This window comes from Felis catus, chromosome A1 (genome assembly GCF_018350175.1).
Source record: "Felis catus isolate Fca126 chromosome A1, F.catus_Fca126_mat1.0, whole genome shotgun sequence".
Taxonomy (NCBI): Eukaryota; Metazoa; Chordata; class Mammalia; order Carnivora; family Felidae; genus Felis; species Felis catus.
This window is the reverse complement of record NC_058368.1, coordinates 48211123-48235674: the sequence shown is the minus strand read 5'-3', so window position 1 is coordinate 48235674 and position 24552 is coordinate 48211123. Positions and strand designations below refer to the sequence as shown.

General features: G+C 38.2%; 2 long non-coding RNA genes across 2 annotated transcripts in view; one reads left to right on the top strand and one right to left on the bottom strand.

Moving 5' to 3' along the window:
* LOC123384475 overlaps nt 1-18268 on the bottom strand; it is a 45281-nt gene extending 27013 nt beyond the window's left edge. The window contains exons 1-2 of the long non-coding RNA XR_006595605.1: nt 17876-18268; nt 2488-2551 (exon numbers count right to left, since the gene is read on the bottom strand). This is a non-coding gene — a long non-coding RNA (uncharacterized LOC123384475). The remainder of the gene's footprint in view (nt 1-2487; nt 2552-17875) is intronic.
* LOC123384478 overlaps nt 1-24552 on the top strand; it is a 165750-nt gene that overhangs the window by 3678 nt on the left and 137520 nt on the right. The window lies entirely within an intron of this gene.

Below are 24552 nucleotides of genomic sequence, written 5' to 3'. Positions count from 1 at the left end.
GAAATCAAGAGTTGGACGCTTAATCAACTGAGCCACCCAGGCGCCCTGTGAACATAGTATTTTAATGAAGCCCGAATTAATGATGTGTGTAGCAAGTGAGTGCCTTCTCCTACCCGCACACGTGTTCCTCAAGAAACACAAGCATTTCCTTTCTGATCTCTGATTCTTCTTTGGGTCTGCTGTGGATTAGAAAGTAATGGTGCCACCTGACGTGAGTTCTAAGTGCACTTAGGTAGGAGTTAATTTAAAATACATTCCAGGGGCGCCTGGGTGGCGCAGTCGGTTAAGCGTCCGACTTCAGCCAGGTCACGATCTCGCGGTCCGTGAGTTCGAGCCCTGCGTCGGGCTCTGGGCTGATGGCTCAGAGCCTGGAGCCTGTTTCCGATTCTGTGTCTCCCTCTCTCTCTGCCCCTCCCCCGTTCATGCTCTGTCTCTCTCTGTCCCAAAAATAAATAAACGTTGAAAAAAAAAAATAAAAAAAAAAATACGATTCCAGAAACATGAAAACAGTCAACACAGTAAGCTCATCCATATTTCCTTGAATATCTGATCTCTGCAGTCAGTTCTTTGCTTGCTTATAGGCCAATTTTTAAATCTCATTACATATGCGTTTTCTGCCGTTGTCATTTCACACATTTCTGATTCACTTTTAGTGGGTGTGTGCTCAGGCATGGAAACTCATTTTATTCAAGAAATGTACACAGCTTCATGTAGGGTGAGACCTCACTACTGAGGGGCTGCTAGGGGACAGCAAACATGCGGCTCTGACGCTGGGCATTGCTGGTGGTGTTCCTTGGATCCTGCATGGTCTTAATGGACAATTGCAAGAAGGGTTGTACAAGCCGAATTTAGGTTCAAGGTTTTTTTGTTTGTTTGTTTTATGGGGTATTTATTTATTTATTTAGAGAAAGAGAGAATGCAAGTGGCGAGGGGCAGAGAGAGAGAGAGAGAGAGAGAGAGAGAGAGAGAACCCCCAGCAGGCTGCAGGTTCTGCATTGTCAGTGCAGAACCCGATGCGGGGCTCAAACTTAGGAACCAGGAGATAATGACCTGAGCAGAAGTTGGAAGCTTAACTGACTGAGCCACCCAGGCACCCCTGTTTGTTTGTTTTTAATGAGCTATTTTAGAAACAATTTCAAGCTTGTCTAGAACTATAATTCCTGGATACTTCCCACCCACCCTCCACCCCCATCTGGCTCTAATTTTCTTTCTTGTAGCTTTACATTCTGCAGAGGTAACTTTCTACTCTGTACTATTAAAGATAGAACTGGAAAGCAAGCAATGCTAGGTGTGGAAACAGCTCCACAGTTCGCTAGTCAATATTATTGTAACCTGATTTAGGAATAATGCACAGAGGAAAAGGGAGCCGGGTATCACAGCACATATCTGCAACCTTAAGGTTCTATCACTGTTGCTTCTTACTGCTACACTTTCAGACGTCCCCTTAATGTGGATTGTGACCACAATGTGATCAGATGCACATTTTGACTTATTCTCACTTTTCACGTGTAATTAATTCAGGTTTTATTAGATTTCACAATTTTTTAAATATGAAATTATGACTTCTTTAACCCTGTGTCAATCCTTTCAGTGACAGTTTGCATGGCTACCATTATGGACTAGGTAAAACATTGTTTGACCCAAAATATAAGGAAACCTGTGCCTTTATTGCATAAATATTCTAGATTCTCCTTACTCCACTTTGATGAACGTTTCTAATGCAAAGACCTAAAAAAGGGTGTATTAATTCTATTCCTAAATCCTTACATTTTTCCCTCTGGGAAGTCAGTGAAGTTTTTCCTGCATTTTGCATATTATTGAACAATTGCTACTTGGAAGTTTTGCTTTTGTTCCATATGTACAGCTTTTCACAACTAATGCCAAGACTCACTTTCTTTTTATATCTACAGGGCCGTGTGCCCAGAAGTGGAGTGGTTACTTGTTATCAAAAATGCCCCTTAGGGAAATATATGATTTCTTTGAAAATAATATCATCACCTTCAAAACTAGGTTCTTTCCTATATGACTAAATAAAATATACACGTGCATTCTTTTTACACTCACAATTGGCTAGTTTCTTTAATGGATAATAAACCGGTCCCAGCCTTCCCAGATCAAAGGAGACACAATGGATAAAGATATTACAGACACAGAAACATATCATAACCCCCACCCCACCCCCACAATTTGGCATATTACTAGTTACATATCACTTATTGCTATACTTTTTTCTCTATTTCACAGCTTTCTCATACCCTCATGCCTTTTCAGAGAGTCTGGTGTAAATTAAATCAGATAGAAAAAACTACAAAAATCTAGACAATTGGATAAATAGGGCAAAATATTTTCACCCTGTTGACTGAAACATTGGGAAAATGTACCTCTTTCTGAACCAACTCATATTCTAGTAGTGTTTTTAAACATTTTAAAACATAAAATAATTAAATTATTAGAAAGCCAAAAAAAAAAAAAAAAAAAAAAGCTCACCTTGAGTAAGGAGCACAGTTATAGGAATCATTTTCCAAAGAAGACAAATATGTGTGGATAAGTACTGCATAAAAAAGAGAAATAGTTACTTTAATAGCACTCAGGCAAATGACTGAAAGAGTAAAATCTACATCTTGCTCTCTCTTGTGTAATTCTTAATTAACACATGAAAATGAGCTGTGTTCAGAGTGCAAAAGTCTGGAGAGAGAAGAGTGGGGCTGGATCTTGGGAAATAGGATTAACTGGGCTAATATCTTCTAGTCACTGATGATACCTGTGGACGATCAGGAGCTGGGAGAAGGAGAGCGATATGGATACTAACACCTGGTTGACTGAGTCCTGGGTCTTTAGCACTTGGTTTGTGAGTCCCTCCCAAATCAGTCCCTCCTAAAGTAGTAAGTAGACATCATATCCTAAGCTTCATAAGGCCGAAAACCTAATGGTCACAATCCACACTGGCAACAATATTATGGATGAGTAAAAAACAGCACTGAGACTGTGAAGTGTCAACACACCCACAACTATTAGCGTGCATCTCTCATGTAAATGTGGAGGTCATTGGATTGTGTTCTGACGTGGTTCTTCATCTAAGACATACAAGGGTCCAGAAGCCTCACCAGTCAGAGTTGGGAGTGGATCTCACATTTGAAAGAATAATAATGAGGTTATTCTTTCTGTCCAGCATTAGGGGGAGTTGGATCTACAGATAGGACATCAGGTAAATGAAAGAAGTCAGACTTTAGGGGGATTTGGAATCTCTGACTATGTTTCCAACTACTAGGAAATCCTCTACCTTTAGGAATTATGGCTTTTTGAGTCCTGGGGTAAAAACAAACAAACACAGAGATTTTCCTGAATTGAAGATTCTCAGGAGATTTTGTTGACTTAATTACATCTTCATACATTCTAGGAGCAGATCATGAATGTGTCAAAAATACTTCTACAAGTTTTTCCTTCCCTTCCCTTCCCTTCCCTTCCCTTCCCTTCCCTTCCCTTCCCTTCCCTTCCCTTCCCTTCCCTTCCCTTCTCTCTCTCATGCATATGTGGGCACACACATATGCAAAACAATAACCCTTCCCTCATTTTAGCATATTTCAGTTTCTCTCAGTTCCTCACTCAGCCGTCACCATTATAGTGCACATCCCATAATAAGCAGCAAATTATCACCAGAGATAACAATGTGATATTTACCACCAATTTGGCCCTAGAGATCTTTCTTATCATTTTTCTTGTGAGCTTTCAATCTTATTACAGAGAACACATGTCCTTGACCACTGAAGTTATTTCCAGATAAATCTACACCTGAATGAATATCTGTGTACTAAAAGTATCTCCTGGATTCTGCCTTGTGTCCCACGTCAGTAGGTCAAGTGAATATCCAAATTACACTGATCTTTCATGCCACCTAGGCAGAATGGGAAGGCAGCCGTTCTCGGAAGGAATGCACCTTATCACTGTTTGATAGATAAGCACAAGTAGTGTGGAAACCAGCTGTTACAGTGCTGGATCTGAAGAGCATAAGGAAGAGAAACCAATTCAGATCTTCCTGCTTAAGTAGCAGACCAACAGAGCTCCTCCAGTTATAATAGAAGCCTACCCTCAGCACTGCTCCAGCATGGGAAGGGGTGTCAACCACTGTGTCAATGGGATGAGAAGCTTGGGGGAAGGGGAGCCAAGCAAGATGTCCTTTTGCTTCCTGGGGTCTCATGAATAGGACAGATGCAGCATACCTCTCAACCAGGAGAAATTTTTTTTTCAATAAATCACTTTATTAACATACTTTCTGTTTTGTAATATTAATATTTCTGATAACTAATGAGACTTTTTAAATGTATTTTTTATTTATATTGAAGTTAGTCACCATATAGTGTAGTCTTGGCTGCAGGAGTAGAACCCAGTGATTCATCTCTTACATATGACACCCAGTGCTCATCCTGAAAAGTGTCCTCCTCAATGCTCATCACCCATTTATCCCATCCCTCCACCCCACCTCCAGCAACCCTTAGTTTGTTCTCTGTATTTAAGAATGTCTTATGGATTGCCTTCCTCTCTGTTTTTATCTTATTTTTCCTTCCCTTCCTCTGTGTTCTTCTGTTGAGTTTCTCAAATTCCACTTATGAGTGAAATCATGTGATACCTGTCTTCCTCTGTCTTTGATTATTTCACTTAGCATAATACCCTCCAGTTCCATCCATATTGTTGCAAATGGCAAGATTTCATTCTTTTTGATCACCAAGTAGTATTCCATTGTGTGCATGTGTGTGTGTGGTGTGTGTGTATATGTATATGTATACACGCATATATACATACTCTCTCTGTATATATCACTTTTTTAATGCTTATTTATTTTTGAGAAAGAGAGAGTTCATGCACAAGCAGGGGAGGGGCAGAGAGAGAGGGACACAGAGAATGCCAAGCAAGCTTGGCGCTGACAGCAGAGAGTCTGATATGGGGTCTGATCTCATGAACCATGAGATCATGACCGAGCCGAAGTTGGTCACTTAACCAACTGAACCACCCAGGTGCCCCATACCACTTCTTCTTTATCCATTCATCAGTTGATGGACATTTGGGTTCTTTCTATAATTTAACTATTGTTGATAGTGCTGGTATAAATATTGGGGTGCATGTGTCCCTTTGAATCAGCATTTTTGTAACCTTTGGGTAAATTCTCAGTAGTGTAATTGTTGGGTGGTGGGGTAGTTCTATTTTTAGCTTTTTGAGGAACCTCCATACTGTTTTCCAGAGTGGCTGCACCAGTTTGCATTCCCACCAATAGTGAAAAAGGGTTCCCCTTTCTCTGCATCCTCACCTACATCTGTCAGTTCTTGAGTTGTTCCTTTTAGCCATTTGGAGTGGTGTGAAGTGGTATCTCATTGTGGTTTTGATTTGCATTTCCCTGATGATGAGTGAGGTCCAGCATCTTTTCATGTGTCTGTTTGCCATCTGGATGTCCTGTGTGCAATTTCACCTGACTTCTACAAAAGTAGACTGCACTTACAATCATAAATTTCTCCTCCATTTGCAACCAAGTTGACTCCAGAGATAAAGCTTAAATGAGACTTGCATTGGTTTCCCAGGTTGCTGTAACAACCTATCACAAACTGAGTGGCTTAAAAAACAAAAGTTTGTTATCTCACAATTCTGGAGGCAAGAATTCTAAAATCAAGGCATCAGCAGAACTAGTCCTCTCTGAGGGCTGTGAGGGAAAGATCTCTTCAAGGTCTCTTTTCTTGGCTTGTCAATGACTGAGCTTCCAGAGTTGTTCATTTTAATCATTCTGACCAGTGTGAGGTGGTATCTCAGTGTGGTTTTGATTTGTATTTCCCTGATGCTGAGTGAGGTTGAGCATCTTTTCATGTGTCTGTTTGTCATCTGGATGTTTTCTTTGAAGAGTGTCTTTCATGTTTTCTGCCCATTTCTTCACTGGATAATTTTTTTTTGGGGGGTGGATGTTGAGTTTGGTAAGTTCTTTATAGATTTTGGATACTAGCCCTTTATCCGATATGTCATTTGCAAATGTCTTTCCCTATTCTGTCAGTTGCCTTTTAGTTTTGTTGATTGTTTCCTTTGCTGTGCAGAAACTTTTTATCTTGATGAGGTCCCAATAGTTCATTTTTGCTTTTATTTCCCTTGCTTCCAGAGACATGTCAAGTAAGAAGCTGCTGCGGTTTAGGTCAAATAAGTTGCTGTCTGCTTTCTCCTGTAGGATTCTGATGGTTTCTTGTCTCACATTTAGCTCTTTTATCCATTTTGAGTTTATTTTTGTGTATGGTGTAAGAAAGTGGTCCAGTTTCAACCTTCTGCATGTTGCTGTCCAGTTTTCCTAGCACCATTTGCTAAAGAGACTGTCTTTTTTCCATTGGCTACTCTTTCCTGCTTTGTCAAAAGATTAGTTGGCCATACGTTTGTGTGTCCATTTCTGGGTTCTCTGTTCTGTTCCATTGATCTAAGTGTCTGTTTTTGTTCCAGTACCATACTGTCTTGATAATTACAGCTTTGTAATATAGCTTGAAGTCCGGGATTGTGATGCCTCCAGCTTTGGTTTTCTTTTTCAACATTACTTTGGCTATTGTGGTTCCATACAAATTTTAGGACTGTTTGTTCTAGCTCTGTGAAGAATGCTGGTGTTATTTTGATAGGAATTGGAAGAAAATGTTAATAGTACCCGTTCTAATGTCTAGAGTCAGGCACTGTCTGTGTTTATTTCTCTTATTTTTATCCCTTTGCCAATGGTCAGTTCTCAGTGAAGCCTGAGTATCAGGATCAAATGCCAACTGAGATGCTTCCTAAGCATCCAAGAGTTCTGGGCCCCACCACAGGCTTACAATATATCTCAGTTTCTGTAAAGTGTGAGGTTAAATTCTGTTATGGATTGAGTTGTGTTTCTTTTCCAAAAACGGATATGTTGGTAACTCCTATCCTAGTACCTCAGAATGTGACCTTATTTAGAGATAGAATCTTTACAGAGATAATCAAGTTAAAATGCAGTTATTAGTGTGGGTCCTAATCCGAAATGACTTGTGTCCTTATAAAAAGGGGAAATTTGGACAGAAACAGATGTGCATAGAGGAAAAACAATGCAAAAAACACAGGGAGCCTGCTAATTGGATCCATCGTGTATTTTCTAGCTAAGTATATTCAAGAAATGATTTTATTTCTCAGAACATTAGTCTTCCTGCCTAAAAGAGGGTTAAAATACCTTCCTCTAGGTACTTGTTTGGTTTCAACTGAACACCAAGTGTAATATGCCTCAGTGTACTAAGCACTCAATACATGTCAGTTCCTTTTTCCTTCTGTTCCACTTTTCCCATCAGTCAAATTTAGTAAACACTCAAATGTCTCTGTGACACAAATTCCTCATCTAAAAATGAGGAAATTAATAGAACTGATTTTAACTTTGTAGCATGGTTGTGTGGATGCATGAGTGACTAAAATCAAGGAGCGCCAACTGGGTGCATTAGAGCAGCCAAGAACCGTTAGTACGATTTCTAGTGTACCCTCAGAATGACTAGCTCCCAGCGGGAACAATAGCCACCATTTAATGACACAGCCATTCATCTAAGAATAAAAATGTCAATAGGCAAAATCTAACCAGTTAAACAAATTAATTTTTTTTTCTCTAGACGCTTATATCCTTTACCTATTCATTCAGCTAAACTTTATTGTCCTGTGTCAGGGACTGAACCCGCACATGATGCCGATCCAAGATATACAAGGTATCCAATATTCCACTTTAGCAACTCTCCCAAGTCCTTTTTACACAATTTCACCTTATACATAAAGAGAAGGGAAAAGTCCCTGATGTAAAGGATATGGGATCTCCTGATTTCTATGGAAGTAGAGTGTGTTTATGATCAAAATTTCTCCTTGATTTGGAACCAAGTAGGCTCCAAAGATAAAGATTAAATGGAACTTAATATATCCAATGAGTCTAAGCACCAGTAACTGAAGCAAGACCGTCAAAATTAGGTCTCACCTTAGATTTCAGGTAATTCTTTTAGAAAATAGATAAATGTAAACATCATCTGTCAGGTGTGAAAAACTTCCAGGTAAAAGATTTTTCTTCTTTCTTCTTGATTTAATTCTGTTAAGTAGTGTGGTTCAGAAATGTCCACATAATTGTACTAATTTCCATAATAAAATTAAAATGGGAAAGAGGAAAAATAGACAGTCTTGAATGAAGAAGAAATGGAAGGGAAATGCTTGCTTCCACAGTTTTAATCTCAGGTCTATCTACTTTTGCCAAGTTACATGGCTTTGAGGAAACACTCTAGAAAAAAAATGAAAAGTCTACTGGCTTTTGTTTCAAATAAGCTAAATACTAACCAGAATGATTGGGTAGTTAACTCGATTCTCCATTTTTTGGTTTATATTTAGTTTGTATTTAGGCAGGCATCAATACAGTAGGAAATCTTTTTCCTAAGTAAAGCAAAGAATGTTGCCCACAATCATGAATGAGCATCATTGCCAACGGATGAAAATCCCTCATGGGCAGTGTTATTTAGGTAGTTCTATCACCATGGGGACGTCAGAGTGGAGAACAGTGGGCATCTTGTGAGATCCTCACCTGAGGGAATGAAACTTGCCAGCACCTCTGCAAAGGAAAACATTTAGCATTCTACTTGCACAGGTCAATCGTGGACACAACAGAGTTTTATTCTTTTTTCAAGTCTAAAGGCAGCTTCTGTGTTTGAGATCTTCCATACATCACTCAGTAACTTCAACATAGACTCTGCTTCCTCATGGAAACTTCTCCTCAAGTTACAAAGTACACGAAAACAAGAGGGAGGGCGCCAGGGGGGAAATTGCACTCTATAGTTGGTTCACTTGTAGAATTTCAACAACAGTGACATTGATCAGATTTACTCCTATGGGAAAATTACAGGAGATGGAATTATTGCCCAGTGGTATAGGCTGACTTCCACTTCTCTATTTTGGGAATAAGAACTCTTTAAGAAATCCTTGAGGTGAATGATTAACACATGCAGATTGCCAAACAACAAGACAGAAGATTTGCAGACCTGGGCAGTGGAACTTGCCATCTGCTGGCTCAGGTTAAAGGGGGCAGAGTCCCCTCCAACTTGCACAAAACATAATTTCCCCCATGGAGCTCCAGAAGCACTTCTGTTGACCTGAGTTTTCTACTAGTGGTCTAAAGAGACATAATGCTTTACTGTTTGTTGGAATTTGTCTCTCACTTTTAAAAGAGCAATTTCATTCCCACTAAGAGAGCATTTTCCAGCGCACTTAACCAAACTGGGGGCAAGTTGGACGTAAAAAACTCCGGAAAGATCACATTTTATAGAATATTGCTGTGTGAACTTCCTTATGAGATATTTTAACAAAATTCTGTTCTGCAAAAAATGTAAGATGAGCAACAATGTGAGAATGACTAAGCTGAGCCTAGAAAAAAATGCAGTTAGACACAATGATGCCTATTTAAAAAACGATGTTTAAGGTAAAATTAAATCAATCTAGAGGATCCCTTTATAGACTGGGTGTGTAGCCATGGTATGTGCTCTTGGTGTGGTCTTGGGTAGATGTTTAACCTGTCAGGGTACCCATTTCTTCAACTGTCTATTGGGGGCAACAAAAGCACCTCTCACCTGGGGTTGAGAGGATTGAATGAAATGATGCCTGTAAAGGACTCAGGACAGTGCCTGCTGTATGGAAGGTGCTAAATAAAGATTTGCCCATATTATCATTTAAAAATATGGGAATCAAGTCTATTGAGAATGCTATCGACTGCCTGATAGAAATATGAAACGTGACTAATCTTGAGGGAATACAAAAATCTAGCCAGTGATGCCGTGTGCACGTAGGATCGGGCAAACCTAGACATGTCTGTGGGATAACAGAGGTGAGCCCTTTAAAGTTGATTGAAGGGCCAAGGGGAATCCTATGAAAAGACTCATTCTAAGTAATAGAGAATGACTCAACAACATAGGGCTGGTGTTTGGGAGGGAGGATTGTGAGAGCCACACCATGCCTTCCATACAGATATTTGGCCTAGTTCCTAAAGAATCCTTGACCAAAAGGCATGGTGTCTCAACAAAAAGGTCAAAAAATCAAAACAAAACAAAATAATTGGGGAAGGATTTCCTAAAAGATGCTTAAAATGTTAGGAGCGCACTGTGGCAGCCTCAGTGTAGCAGCATTGGCCATGATGAAAGACATTGCCGGGAGCTCTGGAAGATTGAGACAGCCTTACAGAGAAATCAATGTCATGGACATTCACAGCTTCAGGACAGACACCGCAGATGGCTGCAGTGTGGGCACGAGCAGTGGACCCTGGTGAGGGATCATTCTAAGATCATTGGCAGCATAACTGATGCGGTTGGTGACAGTAGCATTAAAGGTTCTCTCTACAGGGACCCAGAGCAGGGGAGGAGGATATACTAGGCGAGTGCTGGGTTTCAGTGCAGCAATCAGTACAGAGAGCTGTGAATCGCCAGGGGGCTTCGCCTGTGCTCCGTCAGTTGGCCCTCTTTTTTGGCCACATACATCTATCCAGGTGTTAACACTCATACAACTGTGCGTGAAACACTGAATTCCACTGTCTATTATTTTTTTAAATGGCATTTAAAATTTTTCGGTGAAATGCTCATCAGTGTTCTTGTAGCCACTGCTTCATAAGTTTCTAAACGATGTGTAACTTTTTCAGAAAATAATTAACATAGTAAAACACACAAATCTTAATTGTTGTCGGTCAACAAGCTTTTACAAACAAAACAGATGTGCAACTTTTGGCATACAGTTCTAGATCCGTTTCTTTTGAGAAACGTACACGTTTTGTGTCATTTTTTTTAAGTCATGAATGCTATTACAGCACATCTCAGTGTTGTGAGGACATCTTATTTTCTTATGATTTTATGTTTATTTGTCCTATGTATTCTATCATTTATTTATTTTTTTTAATGTTTATGTATTTTGAAAGAGAGAGAGAGAATCCTGGGCACTTTCCATACTCAGTGTGGAGCCCCCATGAACCGTGAGATCATGACCTGAGCCAAAATCAGGAGTCAGACACTTAACCAACTGAGCCACCCAGGCGTTCCTGTCCTATGTACACTATCATTTAACCAAGAGTAAAAGGCAATAACTTAGTCTCAGTTAGTCCATCTCACCTGAATGAATTCTTTAAGGTAGTATTTTACTTTTTCTTGTTTCATCCACAATAAGACCCTACATTTTCATTTTATTTTTAATACAGTAAATACATCCACATTATATTAATTTATAGAAGTTTGGAAGATTGCATTAAAACTCTATAAGCTCAGTGTTCACCATAGATCTGAGATGGTAAAGCCAGCTGTATAAGTATAATGGAACATAGTAAAAAACCTTTCTTATATAAATACATGTCAAAAAAGAAACTTCTCAATCATATTGCATTTATATGTCTATGATGCTTTCAAATATATTGGTAGAACATTAAGTTTTTTACTCAAGATAGTTATAAAAATACACAAAAGTTTTATAACCAATAACTTTCAGCATGGTAATATCTAAAGCATGATCCCCCCAAAATCTAACTCGATGGCCAGGAAAACCGTAAATAAACGTTGGAGCCTATTTTAGCCAGACTCAAATGGATTTGTAGTCAGAAAACAGATAATTAACTTGCTTAAAAAGAACATAAATGGAAAAAAATAAATTTTATTCAGAGATAGTGAGAACTAAACAGGAGCCCATTCAGATAAACCTAACTGTTATATACATTTTTTTCACATTTTTAACCCTGAAGAAATCCAGGGACAGGACCAAACCTGTTCTTTAACCAGTCAAGCAAGTAAAAAATATGATCGATACTGTAAAGAGAGTTTCTAACCCCAGCAATTCTTGGCGAACAGGCGGGACTTCTCTTTGATCGATAGTTTAACACTTCCCAGCATCTGATTTAGCACCTTCTGAGATCTAGTGTTAACCTGACCAGTTAACCTGTTTGCCTATTCACCCCTTCTTTCCAGATTCAGAATGGGCTGAAAATGAAGGGGGCATTTCTAAACATGCAGCCTCTTCTTAGTTTCCTGGGAGCATAATATAATTGGGTCTCTCCTCTGGCTTCCTTCTTTTAATTTATCCTCCAAATAAGACAATGTACATACACGATGAAGTATTCCTGAATGAGCTTGGTTCAATCAGATTCTGTAAGAGGGGCCCATTTCCCACCCCTGAATCCTGGCGGCTGTCGTTACACGAGGTGCCCCTGGCCTGTTCACGCTACTGCTTTAAAAACACCGAAAGAAGTTCCTTTACTTTGGCACTTTGTAAACAGAACAAAAGTAATTAGTTGATTGAGTGAATCTCTTCTTTGAGATCCATATATGGTACATTAATCAGTTTACCTAAGTGTTAGTGTATTTAAAATAAAATAGGAATCACATATAGGGCTGTTATTATTTTAACCCCTGTCCCTCTCTACAAAGGAGTCGATGTCCTAAGTCCTCAGGCAGGATGGCGCAGGGAAAGGTCTGTGTTCTGTTCTTGTCTTGACCCTCTTTGTTTTCAGCCATCCTGCTTTTATGACATGTGTTAATCGTCTTCTGGGGACTATATTGTTTAATTTACCATACTGACCCTTTATCAGGGCCTTCCTCCTAATGGCAGAGCAGTATCAGGCTCTTTGCAAATAATCAAGGTTCAAACTTCAGGTTCTCTATTCCTTGTGTGAGACCTAAAACAAAACAAAACCCTCTTTGTGCCTCAGTTTCCTTGTCTGTAAAATGGTGATAATAGGATCTGCCATATAGATTTATTGTGGAGATTTATATATAAAAGGTTACAACAGAAACCAGCAGGACATGGGTACCACATACATTTTAACTACTTTTTTTTTTTTCTTTTTGCCAAATTGTGGTCCACATAAAGCCTATTTATAACTAGAGTTCTGGGTAGCATGGGCCCAGGGAGGAAAAATGTGGGGGGGGAAAAAAAGGAAACAGGATATGGAATAGAACTCTGTGGTTCAAATTTTAACTCCTGTGGGATTTCTCTTCTATGAAGAAATTTGTCTGCTGCTGGGAAGATGTTTCTGAGCTCTCACCTTATGTGTTACTTCAACACATAGGAGTGACAGCAGAAGAGGATCTTACGAAGCTTTGTGTCCTTAGTCCCTAAAACAGGGCTGAATATATAATAAACACTCACTAGATGTTCCTTGAATGAAAGTTGCTGACAGCATGGGTGGGACATGGAAACAATGATCCTATTCTTAGGCCCAGCTCTGCTTTCTTTCTATAATTGGGGGAATGTTAAACTCCATAGACAGGATCAAACTGAGCAGTTGTCGGAGGGGTAGGAGCCTGCCCACAGAGGTGTAATTCCAACAAGTTGACCAAATGAAAATGTCACAAGATGCAATCAACACAGGATCCAGCTTGAGAGGCTGTTGACATTCTGTGTAATTATTGCAAGTGCACCCTAGGTAGTCCGCATTATTATAAACTGCATTTCCAACACTGTATGGCATTAAATTAAAAAAAAAAAAAAAAAAAGAAAAGGCAATGAAGTTATAGCCATTAGCAAAGCTGAATTGGAACTCCTAGAAAATGTCAAGGAGATCTTAATTGTACTTTATATAATGGTCTCCTAGGCTAATAAGATATGATCTAAAACCATTAGGTATGAGAAGGTAAACATTTTAAGAGCCCTTTTTTTGCCAAAAGGCTCTTCATCTCTATTTGACAACTCTGGCTTGGCCTTGAGGTAAAGCATTACAGCGTTCCAAAATAACAGATATTGTTCGTGACAGAGGCAATGAGGCCCTGTGGTGTGGGAGAGTATTCAAAGATAACGTATATAGAGCAAGGGTGTCTTTAAATCTGATTCTGAAGTCGCACATCAGTGTTCCCCACCTCCCACCCCTGGCAGCGGGGGGAGGCAGGTATGCTCTAAAAGTTACTCCTCTGTCACGTACATGCAATTCCAAAATGCTGGGAAACACCTATTATGCTGACAAGCTCCAGAGCACATAAATCTATTTAAGCTTACAGGTGACTGAGACTCATTCTCTCAAGGTCGGAATCTCGCACACAGAAAGCTGTCTATTAATGTCTTGTTTTATCAATGAGCTTCTGAGCTAAGGCTGTAGTAGATCCATGAATCCCTGTAGCTGCTGGAAATTTTATAGAGTCCCGGCTCTCAATTATTGATGAAAGTCACCAGCCATCAAATCTAGAGGTCAACGTTACTCTGCCCTGGGAGCGCCACAGTTTGGTCTACTTACGTCTGGTTCAAGGAGTACACTGTTTAGCATCATTCTTACTTTTAATTAATTTAATGTTAAAGTCACATGAAGAAATACTATCTACTCCTCAATAGGACGTGTGCCTGAGTGAGAGACAGTCTCTTCCACCTTCTTCACCGTGCAGTTAACAAAAGGGACAGTTGGTTACCCCTAGAGAGGTAAATACGTGAAAATCACCAAAAATTAGTGTGTTTTAATTTTACGAATGTGTTCAATTAAAATTCGATAAATGAAAACACAATCACCAAGGCAGAACTTCACTCAAATAGATACTTCAGTTAGAAATGAGTGGCTACAATTTGCAATTCGGTTCTGTTTGTAAACACAGCATAGAAATCATTGTTCAGACATGGGGGCTATGGTTCCAGTTTGCCTCAGTCTTGTGTGTATTCTGGCAAGCAACCTAATGCTTCTTTATACCTTTCTTTCTCTATTTGTATAGGGAGAACATTACCATTAAATGAAATTTGTATAGTGCTTTGGGACACCTGCACAAATTGTGCTGTTTCAAACTGATACTAAGATGGCATTTGTTTAATCTACTGCAAAATCAGATTAATACTTTTTTTTAGATTAATACTTTCTTTAATGCTCGTTGGTAGTGTTCACTAAAGTGTGTTTGTTTCATTAAACATTAGGTCTTCAGGATTAGATGTTACCTGAAACGGCCTACTTTCGTTAAATTTATGAAACCCTAAGGTAAACAAATTAAACAAAGGCCTTTGCTACAGGACTTCTCAGAGCCTTTAATATGCTGATGAGCATTATGACTCTCCTGGATGGGTATGGTATGTGGTATTTCCCAAACTTATCTAACAATAGCATTTTTTGAACTTTTCTTTTGAGGCCAAAGGAAAGCTTTTATGAAATGCTCAGTGGAAGGACAAACACCCTTAACAAGTGTAGTCCAAAAATCTTAAAGAGGAAGCACAGTGTTGAAAAGAAGCTCTGTTCTTTTTTTTTTATTTATTTTTTGTTAAAAAAATTTTTTTAACATTTATTTATTTTTGAGACAGAGAGAGACAGAGCATGAACGGGGGAGGGTCAGAGAGAGAGGGAGATGCAGAATCCGAAACAGGCTCCAGGCTCTGAGCTGTCAGCACAGAAGAAGCTCTGTTCTTTTATCATATATTTATTTATTTTTTGTATTTATGTATGTATGTATGTATGTATGTATGTATGTATTTATTTATTTGCTTTTGTAACATAATTGAAGCTGCCTTAGTTGACCTGCATCACTCTGTAAAATATACTAGTTAGAACACTAGTTAAACTGCTGGCTTTGTAGGTCAGAAAATGATGGCATGCCCAAATTTTCATGTATTTTCACCTAACATCCATGTCCCTGGTCAGTTGAATCCTTGAACCCAGCAGGCTAAATTCTAGCGTGCCTGCAGACTCTTCCATTTCCACTAGTTGAATTCTATGTTGACCAGGATCAGTTGCCTTTGTTCCCATTTTGTGACCATTGTGCTTGTTCTTGTTGTGACACAGCTTAACTAGATATTATGTAAACCCATAGAATGTGAATATGAGTATGAAAGAAAGTTTTTGATTCTGTGAAAGCTAGGTTGAATGCTTCATCAAGACTCATCATGGTGAGATTCAAGACTTGCTGTTAAGTGAGATCAGGGTGAGATGTTCTAAAAGTGGGGGGGTGGGGAGGGGAGTGAGTCTTAAAATTGTGGATGTCTAAGCTGCATTTTAACTGACTTTTTATTCTCGATGTACACCAAAAAAACTAAAATTGGAAATTCAGGACGGTATGTCATGGGTGTGGTTTATGGGAAGAAAGAGACAGAATTCCTCTCAGAAGACCGATACTCAAAGAAATGGTTTTGATCCTATGTCAAAAGATTGATGAATATAGAGGGGTTATATCCAAATAGTTTAATAAGCAGTATTGTTTTGGCCCTGACCAATTAGTACAGATTCTTATCCCACCAGAAAGGATGCTCAAATGATTACACAGCCATGGGTGCATGCTGGCTGAATGTCAGCTATGTCTGCAAATGTCTCAGATTAAAATGTAACATTTTGATACCTTACATCATTTTTAAAACAATTCCTTGTTTTAGACAAATGTTCTGATCGTCTGGCCAAATGCCACTCCTGATCACTTCAGAAGAAGACTTCTCTGGAATTACTACTACCGACAACAATAAGGGTTACTGACTAGTAACCTAATACGGTTACAAGGTACTTTCCACAGGTATTATCCCCTTTAGCAGTCAGGAACTGAAGAAAAGAAGGTTGGCTCCTTCCTGTAAGCAAATGTCCTGGAAGAAACCCCATTGAAGCCACCACACAAGCAGGCGGGCGTTGTAGAAATCAGAATTTAATTATATAAATAATTTTCATGTTAATCAATCATTTGCTGAAAGGAAGACACAAAGAGAAAGGGGGAAAAAAAGTTTGGGAATCTGAAATCCAGGTTTGGGCAAAATAATCAAATATCTGCTGCCAGAAGACAGTTCCTGACCAAGATGAGAAATTAAATGGCGAAAACAGAGAAATCGAGGGATAATTGCACTGATTAGGAGAGCGCCCTGATGTCTTTTACATTCTAATTATTGTGAACCCACAGTGGTATGTGGAAGGCTGTCTAGCTGTGTCTCAGAACCACTACCTGCAGCTTAACCAGCACCCTGGGAGGCTCAGAAACCAGGAATAAATACAAAGACGAAAGATATCACACTGAATTCTGACTCTCAAATGACAAAAACATAAGAAGGTCTGTCTACATCTGTCACTTGTTTTTTAATCGATTTTTTTATTTGAGTATGGTTGGCACACAACGTTACATTAGTTTCAGGTATACAACAGTGATTTGACAAGTTTAAACATCATGCTGTGCTCACCCCAAGTGTAGCTCCCATGGGTCCCCACACAATGCTATTACAATACCACTGACTATATTCCTTACACTGTACTTTTTTTCCTGTGACTTAGTAGCCCGTTTTGTGTGTCTCTGCATCCTCCTCCCCTCTGGCAACCGTCAGTTTGTTCTCTGTGTTTACAGATCTGATTCTGTTTTGGGTTTGTTTATTCATTCATTTTTTTATCTTCAGATTTCACATATGAGTGAAATCTTATCGTATTTGTTTTTCTCAGTCTGATTTTTTTACTTAACATAACACCCTGGAGGTCCATCCACCTTGTTGTAAATGGCACAGTCTCATCTTTTTTGTGGTTGTGTAATATTCCACGGGGGTGTGTATGTGTGTGCACGTGCATGCATGCATGCGCACGCACGTGTGTGTGTGTGTGTTCACCACATCTTCCCTATGTATTCATCTTGAATATATCCTTTGAAATCAGTGTTTTTATTTTCTTTGGGTAAATACCCAGCAGTGAAATTATTGGATCATACGGTATTTCTATTTTTAACTTTTTGAGCAAACTTCACACTGTTTTCCACAGTGGCTGCACTGATTTACATTCCCACCAGCAGGTGTACAGGGCTTCCTTTTCCCCCACGTCCTCACCAGCACACAACTGTTAGTTTTGAATGAACTGAAAATAATAGAGTGGGGAGTAATTCCAGTGCTCTTTGAGGCAATAAAATCATTGTAATTTTTTTTTAAATTTCACCCCTTTGAAATTAGTCATCTCTTCTTTTGAAATATCACTTACCATTAATCTGTGCCTGGAGAAAGTCTGTGAGTTAGAAGCCACTATTTCCACTGGCAATGGCTACTGGCTTTGTAGCCTCCCACCTAGCTGTGTACTGGAATCACCTGGGAGCTTTAGAAAAATACTGGTGCTAGAAAAATACCTGCTCTGTGATGCTCCTGAAGCACTAGATTTTAAAAGCTTTCCACCTCAAGTGTTGCCAGTGGGCCATATGTGTTCATGTTACCTGGGAACCTGTTAGAACAGCTAAAAATCAAGTCCCGTCCTGAACCAATAGGGAATCAGAATCTGCATTCTAATAAGACTCCATGTGAATCATAGGCACGTTAACGTTCGAAAATCTAGAAAACTACCTCTCAAAGTAGTGCCAGAGAACTTACATTAAAATTACCTTAAGAGTACCTGAGTGGCTCAGTCAGTTAAGCGTCCAACTCTTGATTTCAGCTCAGGTCGTGATCTTATGAACCATGGGATCATGATAGGAGCCAAAATCAAGAGTCAGATGCTTAACCAACTGAGCCACCCAGGTGCCCCATAAGCATCCAAGTCTTGATCCTGTCTCAAGACATGATCTCACGGTTCCTGAGATTGAGCCCCATGTCAGACCCTGCACTGTGAGCACTGAGATTCTCTCTCCTCTCTCTCTCTCTCTCTCTCTCTCTCTCTCTCTCTCTCTCTCTCTCTCCCTCTCCCCTTGGCTCGTGCTCTCTCTGTCTCTCAAAATAAATAAACATGTAAAAAAGATGCTCAGACTATCAATTCTGGGTCAATCTGTGTCCCCCCATTTTTAGGAACAAGTCAGATTTCAGGGTATAATCAGGTACTTTCCTCAAGTGCTAATAGTTAAGTTTGGGACAAGTTCCAATGTTTTTGTTTTTCATCTAAATTTAAAATAGCCATTCATATAAATAAAGTTTATTGATAGGGACCTAAGAACTTCTTATAGAATATATTGCCACAAACTTGTCTAAACAACTTTTTCTACTCCTACCCTGATGAAGCAAGTTGGGGCTATGTTTCCAAATACAGAAGGAGTACCCTTCTATGGTAGCTTTTCTTAGCTACAAAGGCAGCATAAATCAGACCACAGCCCTGGCAAAGAGCAATTCTATGCAGTACAAGTCTTAGACAGCACAGTATTGCCTTCTCATATGGGTGTTAATATTGTTCCCCAAATCCAGAATAAAACAAAATTCCACCGTAGCCTCTATTTTAGTAACATTAGCTCATGGTCATTTTTGTGGGTCTGTTTTTGTATTAGTTTTTGTATTAGTTTGCTAGAGCTGCCTTAAGAAAGTACTACAAATTTGGTGGCTTAAAACAACAGAAATTTATTGTCTCACAATTCTGGAAGGCTAGACATCTGTAATCAAGCTGTCAGCAGTGCCATACCTTCTCTGAAGGTTCTAGGTGAAGATCCTCTTTTGTCTCTTCCTAGCTTCTGGTGGTTGTCGGTAATCCTTGGCACTCTGTGTGTAGGTACATCACTCCAGTCTGCCTCCATTGGCAAATGGCATTCTCCCTGTGTATCTTTGTGTTGTCTTCCCTCTCTGCATGTCTGTCTCTTTGTCTCTACTCTTTTTTTATGGTTTTAGTTCATTGATAGTTTAGTTCATTTTAAAACAATTTTTAATTTACATCTAAAAGTTAGCAGATAGTGCAATAATGATTTCAGGAGTAGAATCCAGTGATTCATCCCCTACATATAACACCCAGTGCTCATCCCAACAAGTGTCCTCCTTAATGCCCCTTGCCCATTTAACCCATCTCTAACCCAAAACCTTTCCAGCAACCCTCAGTTTGTTCTCTATATTTAAGTGTCTCTTCTGTTTTGTCCCTCTTCCTGTTTTTATATTATTTTTGATTCCCTTCCCTTATGTTCATCTATTTTGTATCTTAAATTCCACATATGAGTGAAGTCATATGATATTTGTCTTTCTCTGACTAATTTCGCTTAGCATAATACCCTCTAGTTCTATCCATGTTGTTGCAAATGGCAAGATTTCATTATTTTTGATTGCCGAGTAATACTCTATTGTGTATATACACCACATCTTCTTTATCCATTCATCTGTCGATGGACAATTGTGTCCCTTCTCTTCTTAAGAGAACATCACTCACATTGGGTTAAGGGCTCACCATAGTTCAGTATGATCTCATCTTAATTAATTACATCTGTAACAATCCTATTTCCAAATAAAGTCACAAACTGAGGTTCTGAGAAGGACATGAATTTAGAGAGGGTACTATTCAACAAAGTACAATTTTGATGTTATTTCATTATTTCATTTTTTATTATTGATTTTCTCTTTTTATCTTCCTTTCCATTCTTTTCCATCCCTATTGATAGCAACTTCTAATTACATTTAACATATGTCCTTTCATTCCATTTTCCTTCTTTATTTAGATAAATATGCATCCTTGAAAATGTAGTGTTACTGAATGTACAAAATGTTGTTTTTAAAATGGGAAATAAATGGATTTTTGCTACAAACTTCATTCTGTTCCATTCTTATATTATGCTGTATTTTATTTTTGTGATCTCCTATGTTGACAAGTGTCCATTTAGTAAATTTCTTCTCATAGCTACATACTCCATCAGGAACTATGACTTTTCCATGCAGAATCACTTATAAAATCAGTAATATCATATATTCAGTAATTATTTCTAGTTGCACAGTACACTGAATAGAACTTTTTTTTTCTACACAATTATACAGTATATTAGGAATTTAAATTTTCCTTGAGAAAAAAGGTGAAAGAAGTGTATGAGGTATTTGTAGTGTGTGATTTGTAGTGTGTGTATCTGTGTGTGTGTGTGTGTGTGTGTGTGTAGGTACAGGCTGTGGTGTTATCTAGGGTAGAGTAGGCTTCATTGAGATGAGTTTAAAGCAAAAAGTTAAAGGAGACAAGGGAGTTAGCCATATACATATATATATAAATCTCTGTCTCTCTGTCTTTCTGTCTCTGTCTCTCACTCTCTCTCTCTCTCTCTCTCTCTCTCTCTACACACACACACACACACACACACACACACACACACCCACACACAGTCATTTAACATGGCCTAATCCACAAATAATTGTGATTTATTGGATTTAGTGTTAGGGATAATACTGTAGACAGATATACAGGACATGTAGAATGACAACATGGAAAAACAAAACTTCCTATTGTCTCAGTAATAATAAGAGTTTTTAAATTTTGTTTTAATTCCAGTGTAATTAACATCAGTATAATATTAGTATCAGATGTACAATATAATGATTTAATAATTTAATATATTACTCAGTGCCCATCATATTCATCAGTTCTAGCAAATTTTTGGTGGAGTTTTTCAGGTTTTCTATGCATAGTATCATGTCATCTGTGAATAGTAAAAGTTTTACTTCTTCCTTATCAATTTGGATGCCTTTTATTTCTTTTTCTTGTCTGATTGCTGTGGCTAGGACCTCCAATACTATGTTGGATAAAAGTGGTGAGAGTTTAGGGGAAAATTTGTTCCTGATCGTAGGGGAAAAGCTCAGGTTTTCACCACTGAGTATGATGTTTGCAGTGGGTTATTCATATATGGCCTTTATTATGTTGAGTTATATCCCCTTTAAACCTATTTTGTTGAGAGTTTTTGACATGAATGATGTTCTTTGTCAGATGCTTTTTCTGTATCGATTGAAATGATCATATGGTTTTATCCTCTCTCTTATATAATGTTCATCGATTTATAAATTTTGAACCATCCTTGTATCCCAGGAATAAATGTCACTTATGATTTATGATTATGGTGAATGGCTTTTTTAACATATTATTAGATTCCATTTGCTAATATTCTGTTAAGGATTTTTGCATCTATTTTCATCAGAGATATTGGCCTATAGGTCTCATTTTCCCTAGTGACTTTATCTGGTTTTGATACCAGGGAAATGCTGGTATCATAGAATGAATTTGGAAGTTTTCCTTCCTGTTCTATTTTTTTGGAATAGTTTGAGAATAATAAGTCTTACCTCTTCTTTAAAAAAAATTTTTTTTAACGTTTATTTATTTTTGAGACAGAGCATGAACAGGGGAGGGTCAGAGAGAGGGAGACACAGAATCTGAAGCAGGCTTCAGGCTCTGAGCTGTCAGCACAGAGCCTGACCGGGACTCAAACCCACGGACTGTGAGATCATGACCTGAGCTGAAGTCAGACGCTTAACTGACTGAGCCACCCAGGTGCCCCAAGTCTTACCTCTTCTTTAAATATTTGGTAGGATTCACTTGTGAATCCATCTGGTCATAGAGTCATGTTTCTTGGGAGTCTTTTGATTATTGATTCAATTTAATTACTGGTAATTGGTCTGTTCAAATTTTCTATTTCTTCCTGATTCGTTTTTGGGAGGTTATATGTTTCCAGGAATTTATCCATTTCTTATATATTGTCCAATTTGTTGGCATATAATTTCTCATAATATTCTCTTATCATCCTTTGTATTTCTGTGGGGTTGGTTGTTAGTTCTCTTTCATTTCTGATTTTGTTTGAATCCTCTCTTTCTCTCTCTCTTGTTTTGGTTAGTCTGGCTAAAGGTTTATCAATTTTGTTGATCTTTTCAAAGAACCAGCTCTTGGTTTCATTGATCTGTTCTATTTTTATATTTTATATTTCATCTATTTTTGCTCTTATCTTTATTGTTTCCTTCCTTCTACTTATTTTGGGTTTTGTTCTTCTTTTTCTAGCTCCTTCAGGTATAAGGTTGGGTTGTTTATTTGAGATTTTTCTTGCTTTTTGAGGTAGACCTGTGTTGCTATAATCTTCCTTCTTACAACAGCTTTTGATGCATCCCAAAGATTTTGGACTATTGTGTTTTTGTTTTCATTTGTCCCCATGCATATTTTATTTCCTCTTTGACTTCTTGGTTGACCCATTCATTATTTAATAACATGTTGCTTACCCTCCATGTATTTGTGTTCTTTCCAGATTTTTTTCTTGGGATTGATTTCTAGTTTCATAGCATTGCAGTCAGAAAAGATGCATGGTATGACTTTGATATTTTGAATTTGTTGAGACTTGTTTTGTGGCCTAACATGTGATCAATTCTGGAGAACATTCCATGTGCGCTTGAAAAGACTGTGTATTCTGCTGTTTTATGATGAAATGTTCTGAATACATCTGTTAGATCCATCTGGTTCAGTGTGTCATTGAAAGCCACTGTTTCCTTATTGATTTTCTGTTTGGATGACCTATCCATTGATGTAAGTGGGGTGTTAAAGTCTTCTAGTATTATTATATTTTTATCAATTATTTTTTTTATGTTTGTTATTGGTTGCTTTGTATATTCAGGTGTTTCCATGTTGGGTACATAAATATTTACAATTGCTATATATCTTCTTGTTGGATTGTTCATTTTATGATTAAGTAGTGTCCTTCTTTGTCTCTTGTTTCAGTCTTTGTTTTAAAGTCATTTTGTCTGATATAAAAGTATTCCTACCCCAGCTTTGCTTTCACTTTCATTTGCATGATAAATGCTTTTCATCCCTCACTTTCAATCAGCATGTGTCTTTATTTTATGTATGTATGCATTTATTTATTTATTTTGAGAGAAAGAGAGCATGTGTGCACATGGGAGGACAGAGAGAGAGAAAAAGAGAGGGAGAAAGAGAATCCCAAGCAGGCTCTGCATCACCAGCACAGAGTCCTGCATGGGGCTTGAACTCACAAATAGTGAGATCATGATGCGAGCCAAAGTCTGACACCCAACCTACTGAGCCACCAAGTTACCCCCACCACGTGTCTTTAGGTCTGAAGTGAGTCTTTTTTAGATAGCATATAGATGAGTCTTGCTTTTTTATTCATTCCATCACCCTATGACTTTCGATTGGAGAGTTTAGTTCATTTACATGCAAAGAATGTACTTACTGCCATTTTGTTACTTGTTTTATGGTTGGTTTTGTAGTTCTTTTCTTCCCTTGCTCTCTACTCTCATGGTTTGCTGGCTTTCTTTAGTGATATACTTAGATTCCTTTGTTTTTATTTTTTGCATATTTAATACTGTTTTTTGACTTGTGGTTACCATTGGGTTTATATGTAACATCTTATGCATATAGCAGTGTATATTAAGTTGATGGTCGCTTAAGTTTAAACCTATTCTAAAAGCGCTAAATCTTTATGTCCCTCCCCATTTTAGGTATATGGTGTTATCTTTTATATCCTTTTATTTAGTGAATCACTTGACTGGTTTTTATAGATATATAATTGTACTGCTTTCGTGCTTCTTACTTTTCTTACTCCTGCTTATGATATTTTCTTTTTACTCACAGAGTCCCCTTTAATATTTCTTGTAATTTAGTGGTGAAGAATTCCTTTAAATTTTGTTTTCCTGGGAAATTCTTTATCTCTCCCTCTATTCTGAATGATAGCCCTGCTGCATAGAGTATTCTTGGTTGCAGGTTTTTTGTTTTTTGTTTTTTTGTTTTCTTTTAGCATTTTGAATATATCTTGCCTCTCCATTCTGGCCTACAGTTTCTGCTGAAAGATCAGCTGATAGCCTTATGGGGTTTCCCTGTATATAACTGTTTTCTTTTCTCTTGCTACTTTTAAAATTCTCTCTTAAACATTACTTTTTTTTTTTTTTTTTTTGCCATTTTAACTATTATGTGTCTTGATGTAGACCTCCTTGGATTGATTTTGTTTGGGGCTTTTTGTG